Raw genomic sequence first — 24,623 nt, forward strand, 5'->3', positions numbered from 1 at the left:
CAGTCCTTTGAAAGACTCGGTTCCGACCACGTGGCCTAATGGACAAGGCGTCTGACTTCGGATCAGAAGATTGAGGGTTCGAGTCGCTTCGTGGTTGAGCTTCCAGTCCTTGCTGTTTGATGTGCCTGGAAAGTACAAACTTCCATGGGTTTTTCATGGTTGTAGGAACAGAGTGACACTTAAGCAAAGGAAGCTATTATCAATCACCCTCACTGAGCTGTTTTGCACAAGAAACATTTTCCTGCATGTACTTATGCACACAATGATATCGAAGAGTATCTGACACAACATCACATTCACAAATGCTTCAACGCTGTCTATGGGCTTTACAATTGTGAAGTTTTCACATGTCCTGTTTTACAATCAAGTCTCCCTTCCTCACTGTCCTAGCTCCCCTAACCTTTCGAAACCCACCCTAGTTCAGACCAAGTGACCTAATGGACAAAGCATCTGACTTCAAATAGGAAGATTGAAGGGTCGAGTTCCTTTGTGGTTGCTCTTCTTGTACTTACTCAATGGATGTGCCTGGAAAATCTTTTTTTCCGTGTGTTTCAAGGTTGCAGAAACAGGGTAACATTCAAGCGAAAAGGTTTTATCAATCACACTTCTTCACTGCTAAAGAGGTATGCACAAATAGCAATTATCTTCCGGAACTCAATGTGCTGCTCTCAAGACCAGGATGTTCAATTGAGAAGGTTAGAGCGTAGAGGCGATGGTGCCAGTGGCTGATCTTCTTTCTTGCCCCTAATCTCTACTTACAAAAAATCTGAATTCCCATCTGTCTGCAGTGCTCATTTGAAAAAAGAAACAAATCTACAAGAGGCCCTATTACAAGTCAATACATGAGATCAGCAAAGACCCACTTCCTTGAATTAAAATGATTTCATCTCCAACTGTTTGGCCATGGAACTGCATCATCTCTGATGTCCAAAAGACAGGATTATGACGTCACCCATTATGAAAGGGCCATCGTATCTCAGACAAAATCACTGAGACATTAACGCAGCTGTGCACCTGGGAAAATGACTCTTTTGCAGCATGCTGGGCCGGTTAGCTCAGATGGTTAGAGCGTGGTGCTAATAACGCCAAGGTCATGGGTTCAATCCCCATACTGGCCATTGAAAAGCACGATGCAAGCAACTCTTTCCAAGGCAAGATTAATCCTGACTGCACGGTTGCTTGCTTTTCACATGCTACATAAACCTGGCCTTTTGAGTTATCAACCAGGTAACATTGCTGACTAAACTGTCTTGCATAAGAAACCTTTCCCGCATTTCCTTTTTAGTTAATGATATCAAAGAATACTCACATAATTTCACATTCCCAGATAGTTCAACGCTGTCTACAGGTTTTGCAATTCAAAAAATTATTCACATGTACGTTTTTACAATCAAGTCTCCCTTCCTCACTCACCCAGCTCCTCTAGCCTCCTGAAACAAACCTCTGTTCAGACCACACAGTCTAATGAGCACGGCTCCAGTCCTTTGAAAGACTCGGTTCCGACCACGTGGCCTAATGGACAAGGCGTCTGACTTCGGATCAGAAGATTGAGGGTTCGAGTCGCTTCGTGGTTGAGCTTCCAGTCCTTGCTGTTTGATGTGCCTGGAAAGTACAAACTTCCATGGGTTTTTCATGGTTGTAGGAACAGAGTGACACTTAAGCAAAGGAAGCTATTATCAATCACCCTCACTGAGCTGTTTTGCACAAGAAACATTTTCCTGCATGTACTTATGCACACAATGATATCGAAGAGTATCTGACACAACATCACATTCACAAATGCTTCAACGCTATCTATGGGCTTTACAATTGTGAAGTTTTCACATGTCCTGTTTTACAATCAAGTCTCCCTTCCTCACTGTCCTAGCTCCCCTAACCTTTCGAAACCCACCCTAGTTCAGACCAAGTGACCTAATGGACAAAGCATCTGACTTCAAATAGGAAGATTGAAGGGTCGAGTCCCTTTGTGGTTGCTCTTCTTGTACTTACTCAATGGATGTGCCTGGAAAATCTTTTTTTCCGTGTGTTTCAAGGTTGCAGAAACAGGGTAACATTCAAGCGAAAAGGTTTTATCAATCACACTTCTTCACTGCTAAGGAGGTATGCACAAATAGCAATTATCTTCCGGAAGTCAATGTGCTGCTCTTAAGACCAGGATGTTCAATTGAGAAGGTTAGAGCGTAGAGGCGATGGTGCCAGTGGCTGATCTTCTTTCTTGCCCCTAATCTCTACTTACAAAAAATCTGAATTCCCATCTGTCTGCAGTGCTCATTTGAAAAAAGAAACAAATCTACAAGAGGCCCTATTACAAGTCAGTACATGAGATCAGCAAAGACCCACTTCCTTCAATTAAAATGATTTCATCTCCAACTGTTTGGCCATGGAACTGCATCATCTCTGATGTCCAAAAGACAGGATTATGACGTCACCCATTATGAAAGGGCCATCGTATCTCAGACAAAATCACTGAGACATTGACGCAGCTGTGCAGCTGGGAAAATGACTCTTTTGCAGCATGCTGGGCCGGTTAGCTCAGATGGCTAGAGCGTGGTGCTAATAACGCCAAGGTCATGGGTTCAATCCCCATACTGGCCATTGAAAAGCACGATGCAAGCAACTCTTTCCAAGGCAAGATTAATCCTGACTGCACGGTTGCTTGCTTTTCACATGCTACATAAACCTGGCCTTTTGAGTTATCAACCAGGTAACATTGCTGACTGAACTGTCTTGCATAAGAAACCTTTCCCGCATTTCCTTTTTAGTTAATGATATCAAAGAATACTCACATAATTTCACATTCCCAGATAGTTCAACGCTGTCTACAGGTTTTGCAATTCAAAAAATTATTCACATGTACGTTTTTACAATCAAGTCTCCCTTCCCCACTCACCCAGCTCCTCTAGCCTCCTGAAACAAACCTCTGTTCAGACCACACAGTCTAATGAGCACGGCTTCAGTCCTTTGAAAGACTCGGTTCCGACCACGTGGCCTAATGGACAAGGCCTCTGACTTCGTATCAGAAGATTGAGGGTTCGAGTCGCTTCGTGGTTGAGCTTCCAGTCCTTGCTGTTTGATGTGCCTGGAAAGTACAAACTTCCATGGGTTTTTCATGGTTGTAGGAACAGAGTGACACTTAAGCAAAGGAAGCTATTATCAATCACCCTCACTGAGCTGTTTTGCACAGGAAACATTTTCCTGCATGTACTTATGCACACAATGATATCGAAGAGTATCTGACACAACATCACATTCACAAATGCTTCAACGCTGTCTATGGGCTTTACAATTGTGAAGTTTTCACATGTCCTGTTTTACAATCAAGTCTCCCTTCCTCACTGTCCTAGCTCCCCTAACCTTTCGAAACCCCCCTAGTTCAGACCAAGTGACCTAATGGACAAAGCATCTGACTTCAAATAGGAAGATTGAAGGGTCGAGTCCCTTTGTGGTTGCTCTTCTTGTACTTACTCAATGGATGTGCCTGGAAAATCTTTTTTTCCGTGTGTTTCAAGGTTGCAGAAACAGGGTAACATTCAAGCGAAAAGGTTTTATCAATCACACTTCTTCACTGCTAAAGAGGTATGCACAAATAGCAATTATCTTCCGGAAGTCAAATTTGCTGCTCTTAAGACCAGGATGTTCAATTGAGAAGGTTAGAGCGTAGAGGCGATGGTGCCAGTGGCTGATCTTCTTTCTTGCGCCTAATCTCTACTTACAAAAAATTTGAATTCCCATCTGTCTGCAGTGCTCATTTGAAAAAAGAAACAAATCTACAAGAGGCCCTATTACAAGTCAGTACATGAGATCAGCAAAGACCCACTTCCTTGAATTAAAATGATTTCATCTCCAACTGTTTGGCCATGGAATTACATCATCTCTGATGTCCAAAAGACAGGATTATGACGTCACCCATTATGAAAGGGCCATCGTATGTCAGACAAAATCACTGAGACATTGACGCAGCTGTGCAGCTGGGAAAATGACTCTTTTGCAGCATGCTGGGCCGGTTAGCTCAGATGGTTAGAGAGTGGTGCTAATAACGCCAAGGTCATGGGTTCCATCCCCATACTGGCCATTGAAAAGCACGATGCAAGCAACTCTTTCCAAGGCAAGATTAATCCTGACTGCACGGTTGCTTGCTTTTCACATGCTACATAAACCTGGCCTTTTGAGTTATCAACCAGGTAACATTGCTGACTGAACTGTCTTGCATAAGAAACCTTTCCCGCATTTCCTTTTCAGTTAATGATATCAAAAAATACTCACATAATTTCACATTCCCAGATAGTTCAACGCTGTCTACAGGTTTTGCAATTCAAAAAATTATTCACATGTACGTTTTTACAATCAAGTCTCCCTTCCTCACTCACCCAGCTCCTCTAGCCTCCTGAAACAAACCTCTGTTCAGACCACACAGTCTAATGAGCACGGCTTCAGTCCTTTGAAAGACTCGGTTCCGACCACGTGGCCTAATGGACAAGGCGTCTGACTTCGGATCAGAAGATTGAGGGTTCGAGTCCCTTCGTGGTTGAGCTTCCAGTCCTTGCTGTTTGATGTGCCTGGAAAGTACAAACTTCCATGGGTTTTTCATGGTCGTAGGAACAGAGTGACACTTAAGCAAAGGAAGCTATTATCAATCACCCTCACTGAGCTGTTTTGCACAAGAAACATTTTCCTGCATGTACATATGCACACAATGATATCGAAGAGTATCTGACACAACATCACATTCACAAATGCTTCAACGCTGTCTATGGGCTTTACAATTGTGAAGTTTTCACATGTCCTGTTTTACAATCAAGTCTCCCTTCCTCACTGTCCTAGCTCCCCTAACCTTTCGAAACCCACCCTAGTTCAGAGCAAGTGACCTAATGGACAAAGCATCTGACTTCAAATAGGAAGATTGAAGGGTCGAGTCCCTTTGTGGTTGCTCTTCTTGTACTTACTCAATGGATGTGCCTGGAAAATCTTTTTTTCCGTGTGTTTCAAGGTTGCAGAAACAGGGTAACATTCAAGCGAAAAGGTTTTATCAATCACACTTCTTCACTGCTAAAGAGGTATGCACAAATAGCAATTATCTTCCGGAAGTCAATGTGCTGCTCTTAAGACCAGGATGTTCAATTGAGAAGGTTAGAGCGTAGAAGCGATGGTGCCAGTGGCTGATCTTCTTTCTTGCCCCTAATCTCTACTTACAAAAAATCTGAATTCCCATCTGTCTGCAGTGCTCATTTGAAAAAAGAAACAAATCTACAAGAGGCCCTATTACAAGTCAGTACATGAGATCAGCAAAGACCCACTTCCTTCAATTAAAATGATTTCATCTCCAACTGTTTGGCCATGGAACTACATCATCTCTGATGTCCAAAAGACAGGATTATGACGTCACCCATTATGAAAGGGCCATCGTATGTCAGACAAAATCACTGAGACATTGACGCAGCTGTGCAGCTGGGAAAATGACTCTTTTGCAGCATGCTGGGCCGGTTAGCTCAGATGGTTAGAGAGTGGTGCTAATAACGCCAAGGTCATGGGTTCCATCCCCATACTGGCCATTGAAAAGCACGATGCAAGCAACTCTTTCCAAGGCAAGATTAATCCTGACTGCACGGTTGCTTACTTTTCACATGCTACATAAACCTGGCCTTTTGAGTTATCAACCAGGTAACATTGCTGACTGAACTGTCTTGCATAAGAAACCTTTCCCGCATTTCCTTTTTAGTTAATGATATCAAAGAATACTCACATAATTTCACATTCCCAGATAGTTCAACGCTGTCTACAGGTTTTGCAATTCAAAAAATTATTCACATGTACGTTTTTACAATCAAGTCTCCCTTCCTCACTCACCCAGCTCCTCTAGCCTCCTGAAACAAACCTCTGTTCAGACCACACAGTCTAATGAGCACGGCTTCAGTCCTTTGAAAGACTCGGTTCCGACCACGTGGCCTAATGGACAAGGCGTCTGACTTCGGATTAGAAAATTGAGGGTTCGAGTCCCTTTGTGGTTGAGCTTCCAGTCCTTTCTGTTTGATGTGCCTGGAAAGTACAAACTTCAATGGGTTTTTCATGGTCGTAGGAACAGAGTGACACTTAAGCAAAGGAAGCTATTATCAATCACCCTTACTGAGCTGTTTTGCACAAGAAACATTTTCCTGCATGTACATATGCACACAATGATATCGAAGAGTATCTGACACAACATCACATTCACAAATGCTTCAACGCTGTCTATGGGCTTTATAATTGTGAAGTTTTCACATGTCCTGATTTACAATCAAGTCTCCCTTCCTCACTGTCCTAGCTCCCCTAACCTTTCGAAACCCACCCTAGTTCAGACCAAGTGACCTAATGGACAAAGCATCTGACTTCAAATAGGAAGATTGAAGGGTCGAGTCCCTTTGTGGTTGCTCTTCTTGTACTTACTCACTGGATGTGCCTGGAAAATCTTTTTTTCCGTGTGTTTCAAGGTTGCAAAAACAGGGTAACATTCAAGCGAAAAGGTTTTATCAATCACACTTCTTCACTGCTAAAGAGGTATGCACAAATAGCAATTATCTTGCGGAAGTCAAATTTGCTGCTCTTAAGACCAGGATGTTCAATTGAGAAGGTTAGAGCGTAGAGGCGATGGTGCCAGTGGCTGATCTTCTTTCTTGCCCCTAATCTCTACTTACAAAAAATCTGAATTCCCATCTGTCTGCAGTGCTCATTTGAAAAAAGAAACAAATCTACAAGAGGCCCTATTACAAGTCAGTACATGAGATCAGCAAAGACCCACTTCCTTGAATTAAAATGATTTCATCTCCAACTGTTTGGCCATGGAACTACATCATCTCTGATGTCCAAAAGACAGGATTATGACGTCACCCATTATGAAAGGGCCATCGTATGTCAGACAAAATCACTGAGACATTGACGCAGCTGTGCAGCTGGGAAAATGACTCTTTTGCATCATGCTGGGCCGGTTAGCTCAGATGGTTAGAGAGTGGTGCTAATAACGCCAAGGTCATGGGTTCCATCCCCATACTGGCCATTGAAAAGCACGATGCAAGCAACTCTTTCCAAGGCAAGATTAATCCTGATTGCACGGTTGCTTGCTTTTCACATGCTACATAAACCTGGCCTTTTGAGTTATCAACCAGGTAACATTGCTGACTGAACTGTCTTGCATAAGAAACCTTTCCCGCATTTCCTTTTTAATTAATGATATCAAAGAATACTCACATAATTTCACATTCCCAGATAGTTCAACGCTGTCTACAGGTTTTGCAATTCAAAAAATTATTCACATGTACGTTTTTACAATCAAGTCTCCCTTCCTCACTCACCCAGCTCCTCTAGCCTCCTGAAACAAACCTCTGTTCAGACCACACAGTCTAATGAGCACGGCTCCAGTCCTTTGAAAGACTCGGTTCCGACCACGTGGCCTAATGGACAAGGCGTCTGACTTCGTATCAGAAGATTGAGGGTTCGAGTCCGTTTGTGGTTGAGCTTCCAGTCCTTTCTGTTTGATGTGCCTGGAAAGTACAAACTTCCATGGGTTTTTCATGGTCGTAGGAACAGAGTGACACTTAAGCAAAGGAAGCTATTATCAATCACCCTCACTGAGCTTTTTTGCACAAGAAACATTTTCCTGCATGTACTTATGCACACAATGATATCGAAGAGTATCTGACACAACATCACATTCACAAATGCTTCAACGCTGTCTATCGGCTTTACAATTGTGAAGTTTTCACATGTCCTGTTTTACAATCAAGTCTCCCTTCCTCACTGTCCTAGCTCCCCTAACCTTTCGAAACCCACCCTAGTTCAGACCAAGTGACCTAATGGACAAAGCATCTGACTTCAAATAGGAAGATTGAAGGGTCGAGTCCCTTTGTGGTTGCTCTTCTTGTACTTACTCAATGGATGTGCCTGGAAAATCTTTTTTTCCGTGTGTTTCAAGGTTGCAGAAACAGGGTAACATTCAAGCGAAAAGGTTTTATCAATCACACTTCTTCACTGCTAAAGAGGTATGCACAAATAGCAATTATCTTCCGGAAGTCAATGTGCTGCTCTTAAGACCAGGATGTTCAATTGAGAAGGTTAGAGCGTAGAGGCGATGGTGCCAGTGGCTGATCTTCTTTCTTGCCCCTAATCTCTACTTACAAAAAATCTGAATTCCCATCTGTCTGCAGTGCTCATTTGAAAAAAGAAACAAATCTACAAGAGGCCCTATTACAAGTCAGTACATGAGATCAGCAAAGACCCACTTCCTTGAATTAAAATGATTTCATCTCCAACTGTTTGGCCATGGAACTGCATCATCTCTGATGTCCAAAAGACAGGATTATGACGTCACCCATTATGAAAGGGCCATCGTATCTCAGACAAAATCACTGAGACATTGACGCAGCTGTGCAGCTGGGAAAATGACTCTTTTGCAGCATGCTGGGCCGGTTAGCTCAGATGGTTAGAGTGTGGTGCTAATAACGCCAAGGTCATGGGTTCAATCCCCATACTGGCCATTGAAAAGCACGATGCAAGCAACTCTTTCCAAGGCAAGATTAATCCTGACTGCACGGTTGCTTGCTTTTCACATGCTACATAAACCTGGCCTTTTGAGTTATCAACCAGGTAACATTGCTGACTGAACTGTCTTGCATAAGAAACCTTTCCCGCATTTCCTTTTTAGTTAATGATATCAAAGAATACTCACATAATTTCACATTCCCAGATAGTTCAACGCTGTCTACAGGTTTTGCAATTCAAAAAATTATTCACATGTACGTTTTTACAATCAAGTCTCCCTTCCCCACTCACCCAGCTCCTCTAGCCTCCTGAAACAAACCTCTGTTCAGACCACACAGTCTAATGAGCACGGCTTCAGTCCTTTGAAAGACTCGGTTCCGACCACGTGGCCTAATGGACAAGGCCTCTGACTTCGTATCAGAAGATTGAGGGTTCGAGTCGCTTCGTGGTTGAGCTTCCAGTCCTTGCTCTTTGATGTGCCTGGAAAGTACAAACTTCCATGGGTTTTTCATGGTTGTAGGAACAGAGTGACACTTAAGCAAAGGAAGCTATTATCAATCACCCTCACTGAGCTGTTTTGCACAGGAAACATTTTCCTGCATGTACTTATGCACACAATGATATCGAAGAGTATCTGACACAACATCACATTCACAAATGCTTCAACGCTGTCTATGGGCTTTACAATTGTGAAGTTTTCACATGTCCTGTTTTACAATCAAGTCTCCCTTCCTCACTGTCCTAGCTCCCCTAACCTTTCGAAACCCACCCTAGTTCAGACCAAGTGACCTAATGGACAAAGCATCTGACTTCAAATAGGAAGATTGAAGGGTCGAGTCCCTTTGTGGTTGCTCTTCTTGTACTTACTCAATGGATGTGCCTGGAAAATCTTTTTTTCGGTGTGTTTCAAGGTTGCAGAAACAGGGTAACATTCAAGCGAAAAGGTTTTATCAATCACACTTCTTCACTGCTAAAGAGGTATGCACAAATAGCAATTATCTTGCGGAAGTCAAATTTGCTGCTCTTAAGACCAGGATGTTCAATTGAGAAGGTTAGAGTGTAGAGGCGATGGTGCCAGTGGCTGATCTTCTTTCTTGCCCCTAATCTCTACTTACAAAAAATTTGAATTCCCATCTGTCTGCAGTGCTCATTTGAAAAAAGAAACAAATCTACAAGAGGCCCTATTACAAGTCAGTACATGAGATCAGCAAAGACCCACTTCCTTGAATTAAAATGATTTCATTTCCAACTGTTTGGCCATGGAACTACATCATCTCTGATGTCCAAAAGACAGGATTATGACGTCACCCATTATGAAAGGGCCATCGTATGTCAGACAAAATCACTGAGACATTGACGCAGCTGTGCAGCTGGGAAAATGACTCTTTTGCAGCATGCTGGGCCGGTTAGCTCAGATGGTTAGAGAGTGGTGCTAATAACGCCAAGGTCATGGGTTCAATCCCCATACTGGCCATTGAAAAGCACGATGCAAGCAACTCTTTCCAAGGCAAGATTAATCCTGACTGCACGGTTGCTTGCTTTTCACATGCTACATAAACCTGGCCTTTTGAGTTATCAACCAGGTAACATTGCTGACTAAACTGTCTTGCATAAGAAACCTTTCCCGCATTTCCTTTTTAGTTAATGATATCAAAGAATACTCACATAATTTCACATTCCCAGATAGTTCAACGCTGTCTACAGGTTTTGCAATTCAAAAAATTATTCACATGTACGTTTTTACAATCAAGTCTCCCTTCCTCACTCACCCAGCTCCTCTAGCCTCCTGAAACAAACCTCTGTTCAGACCACACAGTCTAATGAGCACGGCTTCAGTCCTTTGAAAGACTTGGTTCCGACCACGTGGCCTAATGGACAAGGCGTCTGACTTCGGATCAGAAGATTGAGGGTTCGAGTCCCTTTGTGGTTGAGCTTCCAGTCCTTTCTGTTTGATGTGCCTGGAAAGTACAAACTTCCATGGGTTTTTCATGGTCGTAGGAACAGAGTGACACTTAAGCAAAGGAAGCTATTATCAATCACCCTCACTGAGCTGTTTTGCACAAGAAACATTTTCCTGCATGTACATATGCACACAATGATATCGAAGAGTATCTGACACAACATCACATTCACAAATGCTTCAACGCTGTCTATGGGCTTTACAATTGTGAAGTTTTCACATGTCCTGTTTTACAATCAAGTCTCCCTTCCTCACTGTCCTAGCTCCCCTAACCTTTCGAAACCCACCCTAGTTCAGAGCAAGTGACCTAATGGACAAAGCATCTGACTTCAAATAGGAAGATTGAAGGGTCGAGTCCCTTTGTGGTTGCTCTTCTTGTACTTACTCAATGGATGTGCCTGGAAAATCTTTTTTTCCGTGTGTTTCAAGGTTGCAGAAACAGGGTAACATTCAAGCGAAAAGGTTTTATCAATCACACTTCTTCACTGCTAAAGAGGTATGCACAAATAGCAATTATCTTCCGGAAGTCAATGTGCTGCTCTTAAGACCAGGATGTTCAATTGAGAAGGTTAGAGCGTAGAAGCGATGGTGCCAGTGGCTGATCTTCTTTCTTGCCCCTAATCTCTACTTACAAAAAATCTGAATTCCCATCTGTCTGCAGTGCTCATTTGAAAAAAGAAACAAATCTACAAGAGGCCCTATTACAAGTCAGTACATGAGATCAGCAAAGACCCACTTCCTTCAATTAAAATGATTTCATCTCCAACTGTTTGGCCATGGAACTACATCATCTCTGATGTCCAAAAGACAGGATTATGACGTCACCCATTATGAAAGGGCCATCGTATGTCAGACAAAATCACTGAGACATTGACGCAGCTGTGCAGCTGGGAAAATGACTCTTTTGCAGCATGCTGGGCCGGTTAGCTCAGATGGTTAGAGAGTGGTGCTAATAACGCCAAGGTCATGGGTTCCATCCCCATACTGGCCATTGAAAAGCACGATGCAAGCAACTCTTTCCAAGGCAAGATTAATCCTGACTGCACGGTTGCTTACTTTTCACATGCTACATAAACCTGGCCTTTTGAGTTATCAACCAGGTAACATTGCTGACTGAACTGTCTTGCATAAGAAACCTTTCCCGCATTTCCTTTTTAGTTAATGATATCAAAGAATACTCACATAATTTCACATTCCCAGATAGTTCAACGCTGTCTACAGGTTTTGCAATTCAAAAAATTATTCACATGTACGTTTTTACAATCAAGTCTCCCTTCCTCACTCACCCAGCTCCTCTAGCCTCCTGAAACAAACCTCTGTTCAGACCACACAGTCTAATGAGCACGGCTTCAGTCCTTTGAAAGACTCGGTTCCGACCACGTGGCCTAATGGACAAGGCGTCTGACTTCGGATTAGAAAATTGAGGGTTCGAGTCCCTTTGTGGTTGAGCTTCCAGTCCTTTCTGTTTGATGTGCCTGGAAAGTACAAACTTCAATGGGTTTTTCATGGTCGTAGGAACAGAGTGACACTTAAGCAAAGGAAGCTATTATCAATCACCCTTACTGAGCTGTTTTGCACAAGAAACATTTTCCTGCATGTACATATGCACACAATGATATCGAAGAGTATCTGACACAACATCACATTCACAAATGCTTCAACGCTGTCTATGGGCTTTATAATTGTGAAGTTTTCACATGTCCTGATTTACAATCAAGTCTCCCTTCCTCACTGTCCTAGCTCCCCTAACCTTTCGAAACCCACCCTAGTTCAGACCAAGTGACCTAATGGACAAAGCATCTGACTTCAAATAGGAAGATTGAAGGGTCGAGTCCCTTTGTGGTTGCTCTTCTTGTACTTACTCACTGGATGTGCCTGGAAAATCTTTTTTTCCGTGTGTTTCAAGGTTGCAAAAACAGGGTAACATTCAAGCGAAAAGGTTTTATCAATCACACTTCTTCACTGCTAAAGAGGTATGCACAAATAGCAATTATCTTCCGGAACTCAATGTGCTGCTCTTAAGACCAGGATGTTCAATTGAGAAGGTTAGAGCGTAGAGGCGATGGTGCCAGTGGCTGATCTTCTTTCTTGCCCCTAATCTCTACTTACAAAAAATCTGAATTCCCATCTGTCTGCAGTGCTCATTTGAAAAAAGAAACAAATCTACAAGAGGCCCTATTACAAGTCAGTACATGAGATCAGCAAAGACCCACTTCCTTGAATTAAAATGATTTCATCTCCAACTGTTTGGCCATGGAACTACATCATCTCTGATGTCCAAAAGACAGGATTATGACGTCACCCATTATGAAAGGGCCATCGTATGTCAGACAAAATCACTGAGACATTGACGCAGCTGTGCAGCTGGGAAAATGACTCTTTTGCATCATGCTGGGCCGGTTAGCTCAGATGGTTAGAGAGTGGTGCTAATAACGCCAAGGTCATGGGTTCCATCCCCATACTGGCCATTGAAAAGCACGATGCAAGCAACTCTTTCCAAGGCAAGATTAATCCTGATTGCACGGTTGCTTGCTTTTCACATGCTACATAAACCTGGCCTTTTGAGTTATCAACCAGGTAACATTGCTGACTGAACTGTCTTGCATAAGAAACCTTTCCCGCATTTCCTTTTTAATTAATGATATCAAAGAATACTCACATAATTTCACATTCCCAGATAGTTCAACGCTGTCTACAGGTTTTGCAATTCAAAAAATTATTCACATGTACGTTTTTACAATCAAGTCTCCCTTCCTCACTCACCCAGCTCCTCTAGCCTCCTGAAACAAACCTCTGTTCAGACCACACAGTCTAATGAGCACGGCTCCAGTCCTTTGAAAGACTCGGTTCCGACCACGTGGCCTAATGGACAAGGCGTCTGACTTCGTATCAGAAGATTGAGGGTTCGAGTCCGTTTGTGGTTGAGCTTCCAGTCCTTTCTGTTTGATGTGCCTGGAAAGTACAAACTTCCATGGGTTTTTCATGGTCGTAGGAACAGAGTGACACTTAAGCAAAGGAAGCTATTATCAATCACCCTCACTGAGCTTTTTTGCACAAGAAACATTTTCCTGCATGTACTTATGCACACAATGATATCGAAGAGTATCTGACACAACATCACATTCACAAATGCTTCAACGCTGTCTATCGGCTTTACAATTGTGAAGTTTTCACATGTCCTGTTTTACAATCAAGTCTCCCTTCCTCACTGTCCTAGCTCCCCTAACCTTTCGAAACCCACCCTAGTTCAGACCAAGTGACCTAATGGACAAAGCATCTGACTTCAAATAGGAAGATTGAAGGGTCGAGTCCCTTTGTGGTTGCTCTTCTTGTACTTACTCAATGGATGTGCCTGGAAAATCTTTTTTTCCGTGTGTTTCAAGGTTGCAGAAACAGGGTAACATTCAAGCGAAAAGGTTTTATCAATCACACTTCTTCACTGCTAAAGAGGTATGCACAAATAGCAATTATCTTCCGGAAGTCAATGTGCTGCTCTTAAGACCAGGATGTTCAATTGAGAAGGTTAGAGCGAAGAGGCGATGGTGCCAGTGGCTGATCTTCTTTCTTGCCCCTAATCTCTACTTACAAAAAATCTGAATTCCCATCTGTCTGCAGTGCTCATTTGAAAAAAGAAACAAATCTACAAGAGGCCCTATTACAAGTCAGTACATGAGATCAGCAAAGACCCACTTCCTTGAATTAAAATGATTTCATCTCCAACTGTTTGGCCATGGAACTGCATCATCTCTGATGTCCAAAAGACAGGATTATGACGTCACCCATTATGAAAGGGCCATCGTATCTCAGACAAAATCACTGAGACATTGACGCAGCTGTGCAGCTGGGAAAATGACTCTTTTGCAGCATGCTGGGCCGGTTAGCTCAGATGGTTAGAGTGTGGTGCTAATAACGCCAAGGTCATGGGTTCAATCCCCATACTGGCCATTGAAAAGCACGATGCAAGCAACTCTTTCCAAGGCAAGATTAATCCTGACTGCACGGTTGCTTGCTTTTCACATGCTACATAAACCTGGCCTTTTGAGTTATCAACCAGGTAACATTGCTGACTGAACTGTCTTGCATAAGAAACCTTTCCCGCATTTCCTTTTTAGTTAATGATATCAAAGAATACTCACATAATTTCACATTCCCAGATAGTTCAACGCTGTCTACAGGTTTTGCAATTCAAAAAATTATTCACATGTACGTTTTTACAATCAAGTCTCCCTTCCCCACTCACCCAGCTCCTCTAGCCTCCTGAAACAAACCTCTGTTCAGACCACACAGTCTAATGAGCACGGCTTCAGTCCTTTGAAAGACTCGGTTCCGACCACGTGGCCTAATGGACAAGGCCTCTGACTTCGTATCAGAAGATTGAGGGTTCGAGTCGCTTCGTGGTTGAGCTTCCAGTCCTTGCTCTTTGATGTGCCTGGAAAGTACAAACTTCCATGGGTTTTTCATGGTTGTAGGAACAGAGTGACACTTAAGCAAAGGAAGCTATTATCAATCACCCTCACTGAGCTGTTTTGCACAGGAAACATTTTCCTGCATGTACTTATGCACACAATGATATCGAAGAGTATCTGACACAACATCACATTCACAAATGCTTCAACGCTGTCTATGGGCTTTACAATTGTGAAGTTTTCACATGTCCTGTTTTACAATCAAGTCTCCCTTCCTCACTGTCCTAGCTCCCCTAACCTTTCGAAACCCACCCTAGTTCAGACCAAGTGACCTAATGGACAAAGCATCTGACTTCAAATAGGAAGATTGAAGGGTCGAGTCCCTTTGTGGTTGCTCTTCTTGTACTTACTCAATGGATGTGCCTGGAAAATCTTTTTTTCGGTGTGTTTCAAGGTTGCAGAAACAGGGTAACATTCAAGCGAAAAGGTTTTATCAATCACACTTCTTCACTGCTAAAGAGGTATGCACAAATAGCAATTATCTTGCGGAAGTCAAATTTGCTGCTCTTAAGACCAGGATGTTCAATTGAGAAGGTTAGAGTGTAGAGGCGATGGTGCCAGTGGCTGATCTTCTTTCTTGCCCCTAATCTCTACTTACAAAAAATTTGAATTCCCATCTGTCTGCAGTGCTCATTTGAAAAAAGAAACAAATCTACAAGAGGCCCTATTACAAGTCAGTACATGAGATCAGCAAAGACCCACTTCCTTGAATTAAAATGATTTCATTTCCAACTGTTTGGCCATGGAACTACATCATCTCTGATGTCCAAAAGACAGGATTATGACGTCACCCATTATGAAAGGGCCATCGTATGTCAGACAAAATCACTGAGACATTGACGCAGCTGTGCAGCTGGGAAAATGACTCTTTTGCAGCATGTTGGGCCGGTTAGCTCAGATGGTTAGAGAGTGGTGCTAATAACGCCAAGGTCATGGGTTCCATCCCCATACTGGCCATTGAAAAGCACGATGCAAGCAACTCTTTCCAAGGCAAGATTAATCCTGACTGCACGGTTGCTTGCTTTTCACATGCTACATAAACCTGGCCTTTTGAGTTATCAACCAGGTAACATTGCTGACTGAACTGTCTTGCATAAGAAACCTTTCCCGCATTTCCTTTTTAGTTAATGATATCAAAGAATACTCACATAATTTCACATTCCCAGATAGTTCAACGCTGTCTACAGGTTTTGCAATTCAAAAAATTATTCACATGTACGTTTTTACAATCAAGTCTCCCTTCCTCACTCACCCAGCTCCTCTAGCCTCCTGAAACAAACCTCTGTTCAGACCACACAGTCTAATGAGCACGGCTTCAGTCCTTTGAAAGACTTGGTTCCGACCACGTGGCCTAATGGACAAGGCGTCTGACTTCGGATCAGAAGATTGAGGGTTCGAGTCCCTTTGTGGTTGAGCTTCCAGTCCTTTCTGTTTGATGTGCCTGGAAAGTACAAACTTCCATGGGTTTTTCATGGTCGTAGGAACAGAGTGACACTTAAGCAAAGGAAGCTATTATCAATCACCCTCACTGAGCTGTTTTGCACAAGAAACATTTTCCTGCATGTACATATGCACACAATGATATCGAAGAGTATCTGACACAACATCACATTCACAAATGCTTCAACGCTGTCTATCGGCTTTACAATTGTGAAGTTTTCACATGTCCTGTTTTACAATCAAGTCACCCTTCCTCACTGTCCTAGCTCCCCTAACCTTTCAAAACCCACCCTAGTTCAGACCAAGTGACCTAATGGACAAAGCATCTGACTTCAAATAGGAAGATTGAAGGGTCGAGTCCCTTTGTGGTTGCTCTTCTTGTACTTACTCACTGGATGTGCCTGGAAAATCTTTTTTTCCGTGTGTTTCAAGGTTGCAAAAACAGGGTAACATTCAAACGAAAAGGTTTTATCAATCACACTTCACTGCTAAAGAGGTATGCACAAATAGCAATTATCTTCCGGAACTCAATGTGCTGCTCTTAAGACCAGGATGTTCAATTGAGAAGGTTAGAGCGTAGAGGCGATGGTGCCAGTGGCTGATCTTCTTTCTTGCCCCTAATCTCTACTTACAAAAAATCTGAATTCCCATCTGTCTGCAGTGCTCATTTGAAAAAAGAAACAAATCTACAAGAGGCCCTATTACAAGTCAGTACATGAGATCAGCAAAGACCCACTTCCTTCAATTAAAATGATTTCATCTACAACTGTTTGGCCATGGAACTGCATCATCTCTGATGTCCAAAAGACAGGATTATGACGTCACCCATTATGAAAGGGCCATCGTATCTCAGACAAAATCACTGAGACATTGACGCAGCTGTGCACCTGGGAAAATGACTCTTTTGCAGCATGCTGGGCCGGTTAGCTCAGATGGGTAGAGCGTGGTGCTAATAACGCCAAGGTCATGGGTTCAATCCCCATACTGGCCATTGAAAAGCACGATGCAAGCAACTCTTTCCAAGGCAAGATTAATCCTGACTGCACGGTTGCTTGCTTTTCACATGCTACATAAACCTGGCCTTTTGAGTTATCAACCAGGTAACATTGCTGACTAAACTGTCTTGCATAAGAAACCTTTCCCGCATTTCCTTTTTAGTTAATGATATCAAAGAATACTCACATAATTTCACATTCCCAGATAGTTCAACGCTGTCTACAGGTTTTGCAATTCAAAAAATTATTCACATGTACGTTTTTACAATCAAGTCTCCCTTCCTCACTCACCCAGCTCCTCTAGCCTCCTGAAACAAACCTCTGTTCAGACCACACAGTCTAATGAGCACGGCTTCAGTCCTTTGAAAGACTTGGTTCCGACCACGTGGCCTAATGGACAAGGCGTCTGACTTCGGATCAGAAGATTGAGGGTTCGAGTCCCTTTGTGGTTGAGCTTCCAGTCCTTTCTGTTTGATGTGCCTGGAAAGTACAAACTTCCATGGGTTTTTCATGGTCGTAGGAACAGAGTGACACTTAAGCAAAGGAAGCTATTATCAATCACCCTCACTGAGCTGTTTTGCACAAGAAACATTTTCCTGCATGTACATATGCACACAATGATATCGAAGAGTATCTGACACAACATCACATTCACAAATGCTTCAACGCTGTCTATCGGCTTTACAATTGTGAAGTTTTCACATGTCCTGTTTTACAATCAAGTCTCCCTTCCTCACTGTCCTAGCTCCCCTAACCTTTCGAAACCCACCCTAGTTCAGACCAAGTGACCTAATGGACAAAGCATCTGACTTCAAATAGGAAGATTGAAGGGTCGAGTCCCTTTGTGGTTGCTCTTCTTGTACTTACTCACTGGATGTGCCTGGAAAATCTTTTTTTCCGTGTGTTTCAAGGTTGCAAAAACAGGGTAACATTCAAACGAAAAGGTTTTATCAATCACACTTCACTGCTAAAGAGGTATGCACAAATAGCAATTATCTTCCGGAACTCAATGTGCTGCTCTTAAGACCAGGATGTTCAATTGAGAAGGTTAGAGCGTAGAGGCGATGGTGCCAGTGGCTGATCTTCTTTCTTGCCCCTAATCTCTACTTACAAAAAATCTGAATTCCCATCTGTCTGCAGTGCTCATTTGAAAAAAGAAACAAATCTACAAGAGGCCCTATTACAAGTCAGTACATGAGATCAGCAAAGACCCACTTCCTTCAATTAAAATGATTTCATCTACAACTGTTTGGCCATGGAACTGCATCATCTCTGATGTCCAAAAGACAGGATTATGACGTCACCCATTATGAAAGGGCCATCGTATCTCAGACAAAATCACTGAGACATTGACGCAGCTGTGCACCTGGGAAAATGACTCTTTTGCAGCATGCTGGGCCGGTTAGCTCAGATGGTTAGAGCGTGGTGCTAATAACGCCAAGGTCATGGGTTCAATCCCCATACTGGCCATTGAAAAGCACGATGCAAGCAACTCTTTCCAAGGCAAGATTAATCCTGACTGCATGGTTGCTTGCTTTTCACATGCTACATAAACCTGGCCTTTTGAGTTATCAACCAGGTAACATTGCTGACTAAACTGTCTTGCATAAGAAACCTTTCCCGCATTTCCTTTTTAGTTAATGATATCAAAGAATACTCACATAATTTCACATTCCCAGATAGTTCAACGCTGTCTACAGGTTTTGCAATTCAAAAAATTATTCACATGTACGTTTTTACAATCAAGTCTCCCTTCCTCACTCACCCAGCTCCTCTAGCCTCCTGAAACAAACCTCTGTTCAGACCACACAGTCTAATGAGCACGGCTCCAGTCCTTTGAAAGACTCGGTTCCGACCACGTGGCCTAATGGACAAGGCGTCTGACTTCGGATCAGAAGATTGAGGGTTCGAGTCGCTTCGTGGTTGAGCTTCCAGTCCTTGCTGTTTGATGTGCCTGGAAAGTACAAACTTCCATGGGTTTTTCATGGTTGTAGGAACAGAGTGACACTTAAGCAAAGGAAGCTATTATCAATCACCCTCACTGAGCTGTTTTGCACAAGAAACATTTTCCTGCATGTACTTATGCACACAATGATATCGAAGAGTATCTGACACAACATCACATTCACAAATGCTTCAACGCTGTCTATGGGCTTTACAATTGTGAAGTTTTCACATGTCCTGTTTTACAATCAAGTCTCCCTTCCTCACTGTCCTAGCTCCCCTAACCTTTCGAAACCCACCCTAGTTCAGACCAAGTGACCTAATGGACAAAGCATCTGACTTCAAATAGGAAGATTGAAGGGTCGAGTCCCTTTGTGGTTGCTCTTCTTGTACTTACTCAATGGATGTGCCTGGAAAATCTTTTTTTCCGTGTGTTTCAAGGTTGCAGAAACAGGGTAACATTCAAGCGAAAAGGTTTTATCAATCACACTTCTTCACTGCTAAAGAGGTATGCACAAATAGCAATTATCTTCCGGAAGTCAATGTGCTGCTCTTAAGACCAGGATGTTCAATTGAGAAGGTTAGAGCGTAGAGGCGATGGTGCCAGTGGCTGATCTTCTTTCTTGCCCCTAATCTCTACTTACAAAAAATCTGAATTCCCATCTGTCTGCAGTGCTCATTTGAAAAAAGAAACAAATCTACAAGAGGCCCTATTACAAGTCAGTACATGAGATCAGCAAAGACCCACTTCCTTGAATTAAAATGATTTCATCTCCAACTGTTTGGCCATGGAACTGCATCATCTCTGATGTCCAAAAGACAGGATTATGACGTCACCCATTATGAAAGGGCCATCGTATGTCAGACAAAATCACTGAGACATTGACGCAGCTGTGCAGCTGGGAAAATGACTCTTTTGCAGCATGCTGGGCCGGTTAGCTCAGATGGTTAGAGAGTGGTGCTAATAACGCCAAGGTCATGGGTTCCATCCCCATACTGGCCATTGAAAAGCACGATGCAAGCAACTCTTTCCAAGGCAAGATTAATCCTGACTGCACGGTTGCTTGCTTTTCACATGCTACATAAACCTGGCCTTTTGAGTTATCAACCAGGTAACATTGCTGACTGAACTGTCTTGCATAAGAAACCTTTCCCGCATTTCCTTTTTAGTTAATGATATCAAAGAATACTCACATAATTTCACATTCCCAGATAGTTCAACGCTGTCTACAGGTTTTGCAATTCAAAAAATTATTCACATGTACGTTTTTAGAATCAAGTCTCCCTTCCTCACTCACCCAGCTCCTCTAGCCTCCTGAAACAAACCTCTGTTCAGACCACACAGTCTAATGAGCACGGCTTCAGTCCTTTGAAAGACTTGGTTCCGACCACGTGGCCTAATGGACAAGGCGTCTGACTTCGGATCAGAAGATTGAGGGTTCGAGTCCCTTTGTGGTTGAGCTTCCAGTCCTTTCTGTTTGATGTGCCTGGAAAGTACAAACTTCCATGGGTTTTTCATGGTCGTAGGAACAGAGTGACACTTAAGCAAAGGAAGCTATTATCAATCACCCTCACTGAGCTGTTTTGCACAAGAAACATTTTCCTGCATGTACATATGCACACAATGATATCGAAGAGTATCTGACACAACATCACATTCACAAATGCTTCAACGCTGTCTATCGGCTTTACAATTGTGAAGTTTTCACATGTCCTGTTTTACAATCAAGTCTCCCTTCCTCACTGTCCTAGCTCCCATAACCTTTCGAAACCCACCCTAGTTCAGACCAAGTGACCTAATGGACAAAGCATCTGACTTCAAATAGGAAGATTGAAGGGTCGAGTCCCTTTGTGGTTGCTCTTCTTGTACTTACTCACTGGATGTGCCTGGAAAATCTTTTTTTCCGTGTGTTTCAAGGTTGCAAAAACAGGGTAACATTCAAACGAAAAGGTTTTATCAATCACACTTCACTGCTAAAGAGGTATGCACAAATAGCAATTATCTTCCGGAACTCAATGTGCTGCTCTTAAGACCAGGATGTTCAATTGAGAAGGTTAGAGCGTAGAGGCGATGGTGCCAGTGGCTGATCTTCTTTCTTGCCCCTAATCTCTACTTACAAAAAATCTGAATTCCCATCTGTCTGCAGTGCTCATTTGAAAAAAGAAACAAATCTACAAGAGGCCCTATTACAAGTCAGTACATGAAATCAGCAAAGACCCATTTCCTTGAATTAAAATGATTTCATCTCCAACTGTTTGGCCATGGAACTGCAGCATCTCTGATGTCCAAAAGACAGGATTATGACGTCACCCATTGTGAAAGGGCCATCTTATGTCAGACAAAAATCACTGAGACATTGACGCAGCTTTGCAGCTGGGAAAATGACTCCTTTGCAGCATGCTGGGCCGGTTAGCTCAGATGGTTAGAGTGTGGTGCTAATAACGCCAAGGTTATGGGTTCAATCCCCATACTGGCCATTGAAAAGCACGATGCAAGCAACTCTTTCCAAGGCAAGATTAATCCTGACTGCACGATTGCTTGCTTTTCACATGCTACATAAACCTGGCCTTTTGAGTTATCAACCAGGTAACATTGCTGACTGAACTGTCTTGCATAAGAAACCTTTCCTGCATTTCCTTTTTAGTTAATGATATCAAAGAATACTCACATAATTTCACATTCCCAGATAGTTCAACGCTGTCTACAGGTTTTGCAATTCAAAAAATTATTCACATGTACGTTTTTACAATCAAGTCTCCCTTCCTCACTCACCCAGCTCCTCTAGCCTCCTGAAACAAACCTCTGTTCAGACCACACAGTCTAATGAGCACGGCTTCAGTCCTTTGAAAGACTCGGTTCCGACCACGTGGCCTAATGGACAAGGCGTCTGACTTCGTATCAGAAGATTGAGAGTTCGAGTCGCTTCGTGGTTGAGCTTCCAGTCCTTTCTGTTTGATGTGCCTGGAACTTCCATGGGTTTTTCATGGTCGTAGGAACAGAGTGACACTTAAGCAAAGGAAGCTATTATCAATCACCCTCACTGAGCTGTTTTGCACAGGAAACATTTTCCTGCATGTACTTATGCACACAATGATATCGAAGAGTATCTGACACAACATCACATTCACAAATGCTTCAACGCTGTCTATGGGCTTTACAATTGTGAAGTTTTCACATGTCCTGTTTTACAATCAAGTCTCCCTTCCTCACTGTCCTAGCTCCCCTAACCTTTCGAAACCCACCCTAGTTCAGACCAAGTGACCTAATGGACAAAGCATCTGACTTCAAATCGGAAGATTGAAGGGTCGAGTCCCTTTGTGGTTGCTCTTCTTGTACTTACTCACTGGATGTGCCTGGAAAATCTTTTTTTCCGTGTGTTTCAAGGTTGCAAAAACAGGGTAACATTCAAGCGAAAAGGTTTTATCAATCACACTTCTTCACTGCTAAAGAGGTATGCACAAATAGCAATTATCTTCCGGAACTCAATGTGCTGCTCTTAAGACCAGGATGTTCAATTGAGAAGGTTAGAGCGTAGAGGCGATGGTGCCAGTGGCTGATCTTCTTTCTTGCCCCTAATCTCTACTTACAAAAAATCTGAATTCCCATCTGTCTGCAGTGCTCATTTGAAAAAAGAAACAAATCTACAAGAGGCCCTATTACAAGTCAGTACATGAGATCAGCAAAGACCCACTTCCTTGAATTAAAATGATTTCATCTCCAACTGTTTGGCCATGGAACTGCATCATCTCTGATGTCCAAAAGACAGGATTATGATGTCACCCATTATGAAAGGGCCATCGTATCTCAGACAAAATCACTGAGACATTGACGCAGCTGTGCAGCTGGGAAAATGACTCTTTTGCAGCATGCTGGGCCGGTTAGCTCAGATGGTTAGAGCGTGGTGCTAATAACGCCAAGGTCATGGGTTCAATCCCCATACTGGCCATTGAAAAGCACGATGCAAGCAACTCTTTCCAAGGCAAGATTAATCCTGACTGCACGGTTGCTTGCTTTTCACATGCTACATAAACCTGGCCTTTTGAGTTATCAACCAGGTAACATTGCTGACTGAACTGTCTTGCATAAGAAACCTTTCCCGCATTTCCTTTTTAGTTAATGATATCAAAGAATACTCACATAATTTCACATTCCCAGATAGTTCAACGCTGTCTACAGGTTTTGCAATTCAAAAAATTATTCACATGTACGTTTTTACCATCAAGTCTCCCTTCCTCACTCACCCAGCTCCTCTAGCCTCCTGAAACAAACCTCTGATCAAGACCACACAGTCTAATGAGCACGACTTCAGTCCTTTGAAAGACTCGGTTCCGACCACGTGGCCTAATGGACAAGGCATCTGACTTCGGATCAGAAGATTGAGGGTTCGAGTCGCTTCGTGGTTGAGCTTCCAGTCCTTGCTGTTTGATGTGCCTGGAAATTACAAACTTCCATGGGTTTTTCATGGTTGTAGGAACAGAGTGACACTTAAGCAAAGGAAGCTATTATCAATCACCCTCACTGAGCTGTTTTGCACAAGAAACATTTTCCTGCATGTACTTATGCACACAATGATATCGAAGAGTATCTGACACAACATCACATTCACAAATGCTTCAACGCTGTCTATGGGCTTTACAATTGTGAAGTTTTCACATGTCCAGTTTTACAATCAAGTCTCCCTTCCTCACTGTCCTAGATCCCCTAACTTTTCGAAACCCACCCTAGTTCAGACCAAGTGACCTAATGGACAAAGCATCTGACTTCAAATAGGAAGATTGAAGGGTCGAGTCCCTTTGTGGTTGCTCTTCTTGTACTTACTCACTGGATGTGCCTGGAAAATCTTTTTTTCCGTGTGTTTCAAGGTTGCAAAAACAGGGTAACATTCAAGCGAAAAGGTTTTATCAATCACACTTCTTCACTGCTAAAGAGGTATGCACAAATAGCAATTATCTTCCGGAACTCAATGTGCTGCTCTTAAGACCAGGATGTTCAATTGAGAAGGTTAGAGCGTAGAGGCGATGGTGCCAGTGGCTGATCTTCTTTCTTGCCCCTAATCTCTACTTACAAAAAATCTGAATTCCCATCTGTCTGCAGTGCTCATTTGAAAAAAGAAACAAATCTACAAGAGGCCCTATTACAAGTCAGTACATGAGATCAGCAAAGACCCACTTCCTTGAATTAAAATGATTTCATCTCCAACTGTTTGGCCATGGAACTGCATCATCTCTGATGTCCAAAAGACAGGATTATGACGTCACCCATTATGAAAGGGCCATCGTATGTCAGACAAAAATCACTGAGACATTGAC

General features: G+C 42.7%; 14 non-coding genes across 14 annotated transcripts; all 14 read left to right on the plus strand.

The window, feature by feature from the left end:
- The first annotated feature begins 1,044 nt into the window (after positions 1–1,044).
- Positions 1,045–1,118, plus strand: trnai-aau (transfer RNA isoleucine (anticodon AAU)). Its single transcript has one exon. It is a non-coding gene; the product is annotated as a tRNA-Ile (tRNA).
- Positions 1,119–2,521: 1,403 nt separating this feature from the next.
- trnai-aau (transfer RNA isoleucine (anticodon AAU)) lies at positions 2,522–2,595 on the plus strand. Its single transcript has one exon. It is a non-coding gene; the product is annotated as a tRNA-Ile (tRNA).
- Positions 2,596–4,455: 1,860 nt separating this feature from the next.
- Positions 4,456–4,528, plus strand: trnar-ucg (transfer RNA arginine (anticodon UCG)). The gene has a single exon. It is a non-coding gene; the product is annotated as a tRNA-Arg (tRNA).
- A 3,902-nt stretch (positions 4,529–8,430) lies between these two features.
- On the plus strand, positions 8,431–8,504 carry trnai-aau (transfer RNA isoleucine (anticodon AAU)). Its single transcript has one exon. It is a non-coding gene; the product is annotated as a tRNA-Ile (tRNA).
- Positions 8,505–9,908: 1,404 nt separating this feature from the next.
- On the plus strand, positions 9,909–9,982 carry trnai-aau (transfer RNA isoleucine (anticodon AAU)). The gene has a single exon. It is a non-coding gene; the product is annotated as a tRNA-Ile (tRNA).
- Positions 9,983–10,365: 383 nt separating this feature from the next.
- On the plus strand, positions 10,366–10,438 carry trnar-ucg (transfer RNA arginine (anticodon UCG)). The gene has a single exon. It is a non-coding gene; the product is annotated as a tRNA-Arg (tRNA).
- Positions 10,439–14,339: 3,901 nt separating this feature from the next.
- On the plus strand, positions 14,340–14,413 carry trnai-aau (transfer RNA isoleucine (anticodon AAU)). The gene has a single exon. It is a non-coding gene; the product is annotated as a tRNA-Ile (tRNA).
- A 1,861-nt stretch (positions 14,414–16,274) lies between these two features.
- Positions 16,275–16,347, plus strand: trnar-ucg (transfer RNA arginine (anticodon UCG)). The gene has a single exon. It is a non-coding gene; the product is annotated as a tRNA-Arg (tRNA).
- A 944-nt stretch (positions 16,348–17,291) lies between these two features.
- On the plus strand, positions 17,292–17,365 carry trnai-aau (transfer RNA isoleucine (anticodon AAU)). The gene has a single exon. It is a non-coding gene; the product is annotated as a tRNA-Ile (tRNA).
- A 383-nt stretch (positions 17,366–17,748) lies between these two features.
- trnar-ucg (transfer RNA arginine (anticodon UCG)) lies at positions 17,749–17,821 on the plus strand. Its single transcript has one exon. It is a non-coding gene; the product is annotated as a tRNA-Arg (tRNA).
- Positions 17,822–18,765: 944 nt separating this feature from the next.
- On the plus strand, positions 18,766–18,839 carry trnai-aau (transfer RNA isoleucine (anticodon AAU)). Its single transcript has one exon. It is a non-coding gene; the product is annotated as a tRNA-Ile (tRNA).
- Positions 18,840–20,699: 1,860 nt separating this feature from the next.
- Positions 20,700–20,772, plus strand: trnar-ucg (transfer RNA arginine (anticodon UCG)). Its single transcript has one exon. It is a non-coding gene; the product is annotated as a tRNA-Arg (tRNA).
- Positions 20,773–21,717: 945 nt separating this feature from the next.
- trnai-aau (transfer RNA isoleucine (anticodon AAU)) lies at positions 21,718–21,791 on the plus strand. The gene has a single exon. It is a non-coding gene; the product is annotated as a tRNA-Ile (tRNA).
- A 1,395-nt stretch (positions 21,792–23,186) lies between these two features.
- trnai-aau (transfer RNA isoleucine (anticodon AAU)) lies at positions 23,187–23,260 on the plus strand. The gene has a single exon. It is a non-coding gene; the product is annotated as a tRNA-Ile (tRNA).
- The last annotated feature ends 1,363 nt before the right edge of the window (positions 23,261–24,623 follow it).

This window comes from Channa argus, unplaced genomic scaffold (genome assembly GCF_033026475.1).
Source record: "Channa argus isolate prfri unplaced genomic scaffold, Channa argus male v1.0 Contig035, whole genome shotgun sequence".
NCBI lineage: Eukaryota > Metazoa > Chordata > Actinopteri > Anabantiformes > Channidae > Channa > Channa argus.